General features: G+C 48.8%; 1 long non-coding RNA gene across 1 annotated transcript; it reads left to right on the forward strand.

Annotated features, from left to right (window-relative positions):
• Window positions 1-5,474: 5,474 nt before the first annotated feature.
• Window positions 5,475-7,933, forward strand: LOC140700905 (uncharacterized). Its single transcript, XR_012079657.1, has 3 exons — window positions 5,475-6,172; window positions 6,776-6,914; window positions 7,337-7,933. It is a non-coding gene; the product is annotated as an uncharacterized lncRNA (long non-coding RNA).
• The last annotated feature ends 2,402 nt before the right edge of the window (window positions 7,934-10,335 follow it).

The following is a 10,335-nucleotide window of genomic DNA, read 5'->3' on the forward strand; positions in this document are numbered from 1 at the left end:
CCGAGATTAATGTGGAAATGTCCCTGAGACATCAGGATAGGAAGTTGGGAGGGAGCCAACGGGGCTCCTTGGAGAATAAGCTAGAAGTCAGAGATAACCTCAAAGCGGAGTGGAAAGGGCTCCAGAGTGACTGCCTGTCATAAATTCAGCCTCTGCCACCTACGAGCTCGGGGATCCGGGGTAAGTCATCCTCCGGTGAATCTCAGTTTCCCCAGCGCAAAGGTGGGGATTCTACGACACACGTCACTGTGAAAACACGAAAGAATGCACGAGAATTTAACACAGAACCTGGCATTTAACAAAAGCTCAGTGCACGACAGCAATGAGAGTACCCCACACAAGGTTAGTGCTTGCAGTGGACAAGGCGTTATTCCAAGTGATTAACAAACATTACCGATGGGCAGGTGCTTTGCAATGTTAGTTTCAGGCGTACAGCAAAGTGATTCTGTTGTATGTATACACACGTATATATATATTTTCTTTTCAGAGTCTAAGTGATTTAACCCCATGAGGTGCATACGATCATAAAACTCATTTTGCAATTGGGAAAATTGAGGTTCAGAGGGTTTAAGTAAATGCTCAAGGTCATACAGATACTAAGTGGCAGAGCCGAGTTCAACTCAGGCAGTTGGTCCTAGAGCGCGTGCTTTTAATGATGAGTCCATGTAATTGTTGGCATAATTATAATTGATGTTATTCCTTGGCTATAAGGTGAGAATTTGGGGGCATTTTCAATCAAGAAAACGAAGTGAGACAAATAACAAAAGTTATTAAACGATTCCCAGGTGCCAGGCAATAAAATACTTGTATTATCTCAATTAACCCTCAGATGCAGCCTGAAAAAGAGGTTATCACCTGCATTTTAGAAATAAGGAAATCATGATTCAGAATTATCGCACAACTAAGGTTCAAATCCAAGTTCGTCTGGGTCCAAAGCCCAGGCTCCCTCCACCACACCCTTTGCCTCCGGGAAATTCACTGAAAATAATTTGTAGAGACGGCATGACATTCAGAGCCCTATCCCGAAGGGGTGACTAAAACATGGGAGGCTCTTCCTGGCTTGCGTCAGAGCTGAGTTAGGTAAGGAAGACCATTAACAAGTTCACAAGACACGGGGTCCAAAATGAGTCACAAATCAGACTCCCAAAGGAAGTTGAGAGGGCAATAGGAAAAATACTGCTGGGTTTTGATGGTCCATGAAGGTGGAGAGGAAACACCAGCGAGTAAGGAAGATGGATAGGAGAGCTTATATTTAAAACTGGCTAGAGGTGAGGAAGGAAGCGATCGACCTAATTTTAGAAAGCCTCAGACTCTGAGGCTCCTAAGGTACAAGACGGGGACCTCAGGTGAGGGTTATTTGCCATTTATCATCCACTGGCCTCCGGAAGAAGGGTTGGGGCTGATCTGATGGCGTCCTTCAGTGGTGTAGGAAAAGGCTGAGCTTTGGAGTCAGGTTGATCCGGCCTTGAGCTACCTTTGATCAAGTACTCATTTCATCTCAGTGAGGCTTGGCTTCTTTGTCTGTGAAATGGGACGATAGTATCTGCCCAACAGAGCCTTTGTTGAAGATTAAATGAAGCATTGTGCTGTGTGCCAGAAATTGACACAATGTTGTAAACTGACTATATTTCAACTATATATATATATATGTATGTGTATATGTGTGTGTGTGTGTGTGTGTGTGTGTGTGTGTGTGTGTGTGTGTGTGTGTGTGTGTGTGTATGATTAAATGAGAAGAGGTTCAGAGAGCCTCATAACTTGCCTGGCCCGTGGCAGGCACTGAATTCATGTTCACTGGATGAATCTCATGGGGGGATGAAATGTTTGTAGAAGGAAGTCATTGAATCAAATTCAGAGCATCATCAGTAGATTCTAATTTCTTTAGATGAGAAAAGAGGTTTTCATGCCTTCTGCGTCTGGCCTTTCCCTGATTCAACACCTACTACACTCTGAAGGCTCCCGGAACACTTGACAACTGCACGAGTATAAATGCTGTACTCCATCCCTGGCATAAAGCACTGTTGCTCACTACACAGTGCGTGCAGAAGTCGATAGGACTTTAACACCATTCTCTCTTGTTTCTTCTAAATTGAGATATACTTATGTTCTTTCCCCCGATTTAAAGAATAAGTCAGTTGAAAATAATTTTATTAATTCAGGGTGATGTGGCGCTGCGACGGAAAGAATTCTGACTTGACTTCTCAGACACAACTATGTTTTGTTACGTGCGTGTGCTTATGGACTTTATTCTGTGCTCGTACAAACCTACGTGTTGTGTTCTACGGACACACGCAGACGCACCTTAGTGCCGAATCTTGAGCTGTAGCCGAGCCCACGGCTCCCTGGATAGGGACAATGTTTCCTAGTCCCTGTTCCAGCAAGGGGTGGGCACGGGGCGAAGTTCTAGCCAATAGCACAAAGGAGTCAGGTTGTGCAGCACCAAGAAAGTTGCGTAAGAGAGGCCGATTCAGTGGGAGGTGTGTCTTTTCAGCCTTTTTGCTGCCTCCTTCTGACCCACAAAACAGATGTGAAGGTAGAGTTTCAGCAGTCGTCTTAGGCTACGAGGGGACTCGGAGGATGGAAGCCGCACCTTGAGGACCAGAAGAGAGGATCCAGTTCATTCATTGATAACTTAAAGGAATAGCCATCCCACTTTCCGTGCTCCTTCTCCAGGCCTCCTTTAGCTTTGGAGAGTAATTCCCTGTGACTTTAAGCCACCGTGATGAGGTCTTCTGTTACTGGTACCTGGACACAATTTCTAAATGATACACGGTTCTCCCCAACCCCTTCCATGTAACTTTATATTATATATATATTTTCCCTGTCAATGCATAAAAAAATCTACTACATTCTTTTCAGGATTACATAAGTATTAGAGATTTACCATAATTTACTTGATTCCTTATTAATAAAACTCCTAAGTTCTTTTCAATTTTTGAAAATGATAAACAATGTGGAAAAGAAATCTTTGTGCACATTTTAATATTTTCTTAGGATAAGAGGAGGAATTTTAGGGCTAAAAGATACATGCGTTTTACACGGGTAATTTAATTAATGGAACTGATAAATAGATTTGTGCACTGGAATTGATCTGGATCGACAAACTATCTCTAGAAAATTGTTTCGAGCTGTATTTCTGTAGGCAGAATAAGAAAAAAAAATTTTGTGAGACTTTTCGTACGTGCAAGGCACAAAGAATAGCATAAAAATATCTGTATACATGCTCTTCTGTTTAGGAAGTAGAGCATTTCCACAAAGGCCCGAAGTGCCCTGTGTATGTCATTCCAGAGGGACCATCCAACCTTTCTCACCCTGCAGGCTAGTGTCTCTCTTGATTTTTCAACAGCCCTTGAGGCCAGTGGGTGAATCTGCAGGATTCTTTCACTTGCAAGCGATGGACACTCTCCCCCACCAGGAAAGAATGCTTTGGTCCATGCAATTTAAAGGTCCTGGGGTACAGCCTGTTGGAGGGGCGGATCAAACGATGTCATCAGGACCCATCGCTCCTCCTCTCTTAGGTCTCCTTCCCTCCATGCTGGCTTTACCCCCAGTCTCCACAGAGCGGCAGGATGGCGGCCAGCACCTCCGCATTTGCTGAGGGCTATGATGTGCTGGGCCCTCATCTCATCCATCTGCGAGGTGGGTGCGATGTCCGTGTTGTCAATGAGGAAAACGGAGGCTTTGAGAAGATGAATGACTGACCTGAGCTCACACAATGTGTGTGTTGGGACTGGGGACCAGCCCTAGGGTTCTCTGGCTCCAGTGTCCAGCAGAGACACGGCCAGGCCACGCTGTCTCTCTGGCGATGGGCGTGCGTTCACTGCACAAGGCTGTTGTAAAGGGTAACGTGAAAACACTGCATAAACTGGAGCACTTCACAAACATTAGTGCACTGAACTCATTGTTATGTCCTAAATTTACCTTCCTCAAGGTCCCTCGAGAAGGAGAGGGGACAGCGTGGTCATTGGCCTGGTAACCCTGAGTAAACAGATTATGTAAGGCCCGAGGGAGACAAGTTATTCCCTGAACTGTTTTTTCTTTATTTCTACAAATCTGTTTTGAAAAGCTATCTACAACCTTTCAGGATTTTGTTTTGAGATTCCTATAAAACACTTACAGTAAGGGTTTTCTCTGTGCATGCTGGGAGGACCCTGCGAGGTGTGCTGGGAAGGAGGAGGATGCAGAACAGAACAGTGGGGTATCCAGCCAGCCTCTGGCCACTGCTGGCTCTGCTGTAACTGGAGCTGGTCCGTCTCTGTGACGACCTCAGTTTCCCCATTGGCTCAATGCAGGATTTGAGGCTGAAGGCATTTCCCATCCTCAAGTTTTTCACCTCTAGAATAATTATGGGGTGAGGATGATTAGGAGGTGCTGGCAGTCCCAGCTAACTAGGTGTCATCCCTGAGAGTTCAAGAAGAAATGAAAATTTCTCCCATTGGCTGCAGAGCACCCTCCTTGTGGGCTGAGGAGGGGCTGAAGAATGGGACCCTAGGGGTTTTCCTGCTTCTGGAAATATCTGGCTTTGGTTATTCCCCAGCCCCAACCTTCGTGACCCATGCAAAGAGTCGCTTGGAGTACCTGGCCGAGCTCCAGTTTGAATGTGAGGAATATAGGTCATTAGCAAGAGACTTTAATGTCCCGTAAACTGGTTTCCTGGAGGGGAGAGCTCAGCCCGCGTAACCACGCCGTTAGCGAGAAGCTCAGGCTGCTTCCAGCCAGGGGCACGTGGACCTTCTAGAGGAGGCTGGAGGAGAGGCAGTGCCGGGAGGCAAGATGGGTACTGGACGGCAGAGTCAGGGGCTCTGGTCCAGACTCTGTCCCGGGCTGGTGCAAATCACTCCCTCTACCTGGGCCTCATTTTCTTCATTTTCAAAATGAGGGGTGGTTTTAGATGTGCTCTGGGGCTGTCCAGCTTAGACAGCAACCGCATGAGGAGATGAGGTAGACAGGTCCTCGAGCTGCCTTGCCTGAGATCTGATGCAGCCTTGCTGCTCATTGTCTTTGTGTCCTCAGGTAATTTAGTTAAATGCTCTGTGCCTCAGTTTTCTCACCTGTAAAATGGGAATACTCAGAGCGCACACCACAGGGGGTTTCGGGACGATTCAAGGTAAAGCACTTCAGATAGTGCCTGGAGAGAATAAACAGCCTCCACAGAGAAACCCTTACTGTGGCCGTCACCCTGTCCACAGCAGGCAAGGCCCTCTGTTTAGGAGGGTGGGGGAGGCACACCATTTTCGGCTGGGACCTCAGGCCTGCGAGGCTCCAGCCATGCACGTGGCTTCCTGTGGCAGTGGGGAAATGACTTTCTGCCCAGCTCCGTCTGTTGGGGACTCTACAAGGGAGGGTGCCTCCCAGGAAGGAAACCCCGGGGTGGGGGATGGACGGTGTCAAAGAGTAAGACTTGGAGGTCTCCGGCCAGAAAGAGGGGAGGGCGGGAGAAAAGAGGGAAAGAGGAGGTGGTCGGGGTGGGGGCGGGCCGACTTGAGTTCAAGTCCTAGCTGTACCTCGTTTTTGCTGCAGGAGCCTTAAAACGAGTCTCTGGGTTCATATGAACTTCATGTGGTTCTTCTCTACGATGAAAGCAGATCCGGGCAACGTGGGAATGAAACAGCACAGTGAGAACACCTGGCACGGCGGCGGCGCCACCAGGGATGCCCAGCAAGAGGCTGGGGGGGTTCCGCTTGTGATGGCACCAGGGCTGGTGGAGAGGCGGGGTGTGTGAGGGTGCACGTGTCCGTGTGGGTGTCCCACCGTGGAGCTGGGGGAGGAGGGTCAGGAAACGTCTGTGCCTTCCTGAGGTTTGGGAAGGCCTTACCTAACAACCTGTTGAAGTCTCTTTATCCTAAACACCCCTGCTGTGGCTCTGCCCTCCCCTCTCCCACCAGACATCAGCCGCAGCCTCTTAACTGGCCTCCCTGCCTCCGGTCTCACACGTGTGCAGCTTGTTTTCCTTCACCTTGTGATCAGAGCCATCCTTCTAAAAGGGAGATCTAGCGTCACTGCCTGGCTCCTCGCCGTGCTCAGCATAAATAACAAAGCCTGGGATGAGGATGTCTTCTGATTGCCCCCCGCAGGGCCCCCATCCTCCCTTGTCTGCCCTGCTCTGGGCCTCAAGACCCTGACCCATGCTGAGAGTGCCGGCCGGCCCACCACGTTCATGCTTCCAGCTGGGGTCAGCCAGTGAAGCCCCAGGAGTTGGGAGGGGAGGAAGCGTGGCTCAGAGCACTGTCCTCTGTCTTCCTTCTGCCAGCCCCTGGGAGGGTCATGCCCCCTGCCACTGGCCACAGCTCCAGTCGTGGTCTTCCCTGGACCCTGTCCTCTCTGGCCCCTGCAGACTTCAGGGCGGTTCTGGCTACTAGCCCGGGAGCACTGCAGCATCCCTTAGCACTTTCCTGCCCCCTGACTGCACTCTGTGTAAAGCTTCTTACACTTTCCTTAAATCACTCAGGTGAGTGTGTCACCTCTTTCCTGCTGGAACCCACACCCTTCAAGGCCCTGTACAATGGGCCCTGGCTGGTCTCGTCCTGTGACCTACATGCCCACCTCTCCCCATCATCCACACCCACCAGCGTCTGTCTCACCCCAGTGTTTTCCCACACCTGGGGCTTCTGCCAGGATCACTTTGTTACTCTGTACCACTTCCTCCAAGAAGCCTTCCTTGATGCCCCCAGGCTCAGTTGGATCCTCTAGCCCCAGAGGTCCCTTTGTAATCCCCCATCACAGCATGTATCCTGACGGTGCCATTGTCTGCTTATTTGTCTTTCTTTCCCACCAGACTGTGAACCCCTGGAAGCCAGGAGCCAGATCTTGCCCGGGGAGAGTGAGATTGTACAGCAGAGCGGTTAAGGGCACAGACTCTGCAGCCATCCTGCCTGGGTTCATTTCCAGCTCTCCACTTCTCAGCTGAGCCTTAAGTATGCCCCTTACCCTTGGAACGGTTACCTCCAAGTGGGGATACAGAAATATCTCCCTTTAGAGTTGTTGTGAGGATTACATCAGTTAATATATGTAAAACTAAGTATTTTTATAATTTTATATATTAACTAAGTATATATAAAACTAAGTGTTAATATTAACTAATATTTGTAATACTTAGTTTTATATTTATTAAGTTGGTTCACATACAGAAATTAATATATGGGATTATTAACTAGTTTGGTTAATAATTGGTACCCAGAAAATGTTAAGTGTTAGGATCACTTGGTGACAAAAAGTGCATGCTCCCTGGAGAATGAATGGGACAGGTGTATCATTGCACAATTCGGTACTTTCCTGATTAGTTTTTACAACAGGTTTGGGAGGAAGAGAGGCTAGAAATTCTATCTCCACTTTACAGATAAGGACACTGAACTCGAAGGGACTTGCCCAGGGATCCTCAACTGACACAGATCTGAGGGGCAGTGCAGCCTGGAAGCTGAGGCCCCCGGCTGGGCTGCTGCAGGGAGCGAGAAGTTCTGTGTGCTTCACACCATCTGTTCTGCTCTGGGAGAAGGGCAGCTGCCGAGTGTGTAGAATCCAGGGGCTGTAGAGGCCTCAAGTTTGGTCACTTTCCCTGAAAATCTCTGAGTCACCTTTGGGATTTTCCAGGCTATCACCTACCTCCTGGAGGGTTAAAAAAAAAAAAAAGCCCAACGTGTCACAAGTTCTGAAGCCAGCTGCAAGCACAAGTCCTGTTGGCCCAGGCATCCATCCCTCCAGGAATATGGGGTGGAAAAGGGGAAGCCTAGGCAGTGAGACTCACAGGGAAGTGGGCCTTCAGTGCTCCAGTGACTAGCGACGATAATTCACCTACGCTTCTGGAGAACCATCTACCCGGCGCATCTGGGAGGCCAACGGCTCTGTGACCATGCTCCGCCTGCTGCCTTTGGCTTGGCTGCGCCTGTGTCTTTTGTCCTTGTCAGTGGGTGTTCTCATTCAGCTCCCGAACCCCAGACCCCAGCTCAGGGCCTGACCCACCACGGGAGCCCCAGAAGTGGCTGTGGGTTGACTGACTGAACGAAGGAGTGGATCTGGTCTTCTTGGCCTTTGTGACTCCATTTTACGGATAAGGGAACTGAGGTTCAGAGGCGATAAACGCTTCGGCCAAGGTGACACGGTTAATAAAGGAAAAGACTGGGAAGTTGAGGCAGTTCCTCCAGGAGGTGTGATGGGCAGCAGCCTAAGCACCCAGGACCAGCGTACCAGGGTTCATATTCCCGGTCTGCCAGCTACCTGCTGCGTGATTTTGCTTAAGCTAATCAACCTCCTTGAGCCCCAGGGGGCTGTGTTGGTGAAAGGGGCACAGTAACAGTAACTATTTTATTGAGTTTTGCGGGGATTAACGACGTATGCAAAGGGACCTGCACGTTGGCGCAGAGAAAGAGCCCTGCAGGTGTCGATCACTGTCATTGTTCTTCTCTCCTTATTCTCCTTTTCATTGCTATTATTTCTTACTATTACGTAAAAAGATACTACACCATTAGTTACTTTGATCGTTGACTATATGCCTGGTATACAGCTGAACTGCCACAAATTTGTTTCTTTCCTTTCTAGGGGTGAGTCTGTGGTAGCCTCTACTATCACTGGCAGCCCCAGGACTGAACGTCTGCAGGGGGTTCACGAAGCTGGAGTCTGGCACATGTCAGGGGCCTGGACGAGGACGAAGAGAGCGGGGGTGATGACCTGGGAGTCCACTTGCTATAGGCAGGTAGGCAGAAAATACCACCCTCCTTCTAAGCAAGTGCAGAATCACTTCGCACCAGCCCCAGCTCCTAGACACTTTTCTGGCTCTGCTTGCATGAGCTCTTGCAGGGGCTTTCCAAGGTTTCTGGAAGCTTCTGGCTTCTCCCAAACACTCCCACACTCCAGCCCCACTCCCAGCCCCTCCCTAGTGACTGACACAAGCTCTTTCGGTGCCTTCTGAGAAATTTTCCCTCTGCCAAGACAGCTCAAGGACCAGCTACTTAAACAATATTTATTCATAATCCAACCAGGAGTCAGGTCATCTCTCCAGCACGTTGAGACTATTCCCAGGGGGCTCTGTTGTCTCATATTTATAAACCTGGGAGGCACTCACGGCGTATCCATAATGCAGAAGGGGAAGCTGAGGTTGAGAGAGGAAAGTGGGTTTGCCCCAAATCACTCGCTGGTTAGTGGCAGGGTTAGGGAGAGACCCGGACTTGGGGGCTCACTGTCACCGAGGGCAAGAGGGATGGGAAACCAGCCTGGACTATCGCCTGCTACTGCCCTTTATCACCTGTGTCCTTAGCCAACACTCTGATGCCCAGCACCTCTGTTTTTTTTACCTGTGAAATGGGCATTTTTTTCCATTTTTTAATTGAAGTATAGTTGATCTATAATGTTTCAGGTGTACAGCAAAGTGATTCGGTTATCTATCTATCTATCTATCTATCTATCTATCTATCTATCTATTATTTATCAGATTCGTTTCCATTTTAGGTTATTACAATATACTGAATATAGTTCCCTGTACTATACAGTAGGACCTTGTTGTTTATCTATTTTATATTCAGTAATGTGCATCTGTTAATCCTAAACCCCTAATTTATCCCTCCCTGCCCCCTTTCACCTTTGGTAACAATAAGTTTATTTTCTATGTCTGTGACGCTATTTCTGTTTTGTAAATAAGTTCATTTGTATCATTTTTTAAAAAATTTTCATATGTAAGTGATATCATATGATATCTGTCTTCCTCTGTCTGCCTGATGGGCATAATTATACCTTCCTTACAGGACTAGAGAAGATTCTGAAGAGGAAGGCCCCTAGCACAGTGCTTGAAGTACCCTGTCCCTCCAGTCCCCCCTTCCTTCCTGACATGAACAGGTGCTTTGGAATCAGACCATCTTGGGTTCAAATCCTGTGTGGACTTAGGGAAAGTATTAACTTTGGGGGTCTTGGGTTTGCTTATTTATAAAGTGGCAGCAAGAATGACCACATGGTGGGGTCTTTGAGGAATTCAAAGAGATGTCTGATGTAACATAGGAGGCCCTTCTAGACAACGCTTCTCTTTTTCCTTCCACTTTCCTCCTGGACTCCCTCCACAGCCCCACGGGTTCGGGTCCCCGTCCCCAGGCTGCAGCGGCAGGAGGGTGTGTGTGGATTTCTGCATCCTCCTCCTCAGGGCGTGGGATTCTGGGGACAGCAGTGCTCGCGCCCTCCCAGCCTTCAGGCCACTTCAGGACAAGGGCCCCTTGAGCGGGAAGCGTCAAACCCAAAGAAGGTCACTGCAGCAGCAGCAGCTTCCAAACGGGATATCAGAGCCCAGGACGTGTAAATAACCCTGAGGGGACAGCCCCTTGGCACCTCTTCCTGGTCAGGAGTAAACATGACGTTACT

Source organism: Vicugna pacos, chromosome 13, assembly GCF_048564905.1.
Source record: "Vicugna pacos chromosome 13, VicPac4, whole genome shotgun sequence".
NCBI lineage: Eukaryota > Metazoa > Chordata > Mammalia > Artiodactyla > Camelidae > Vicugna > Vicugna pacos.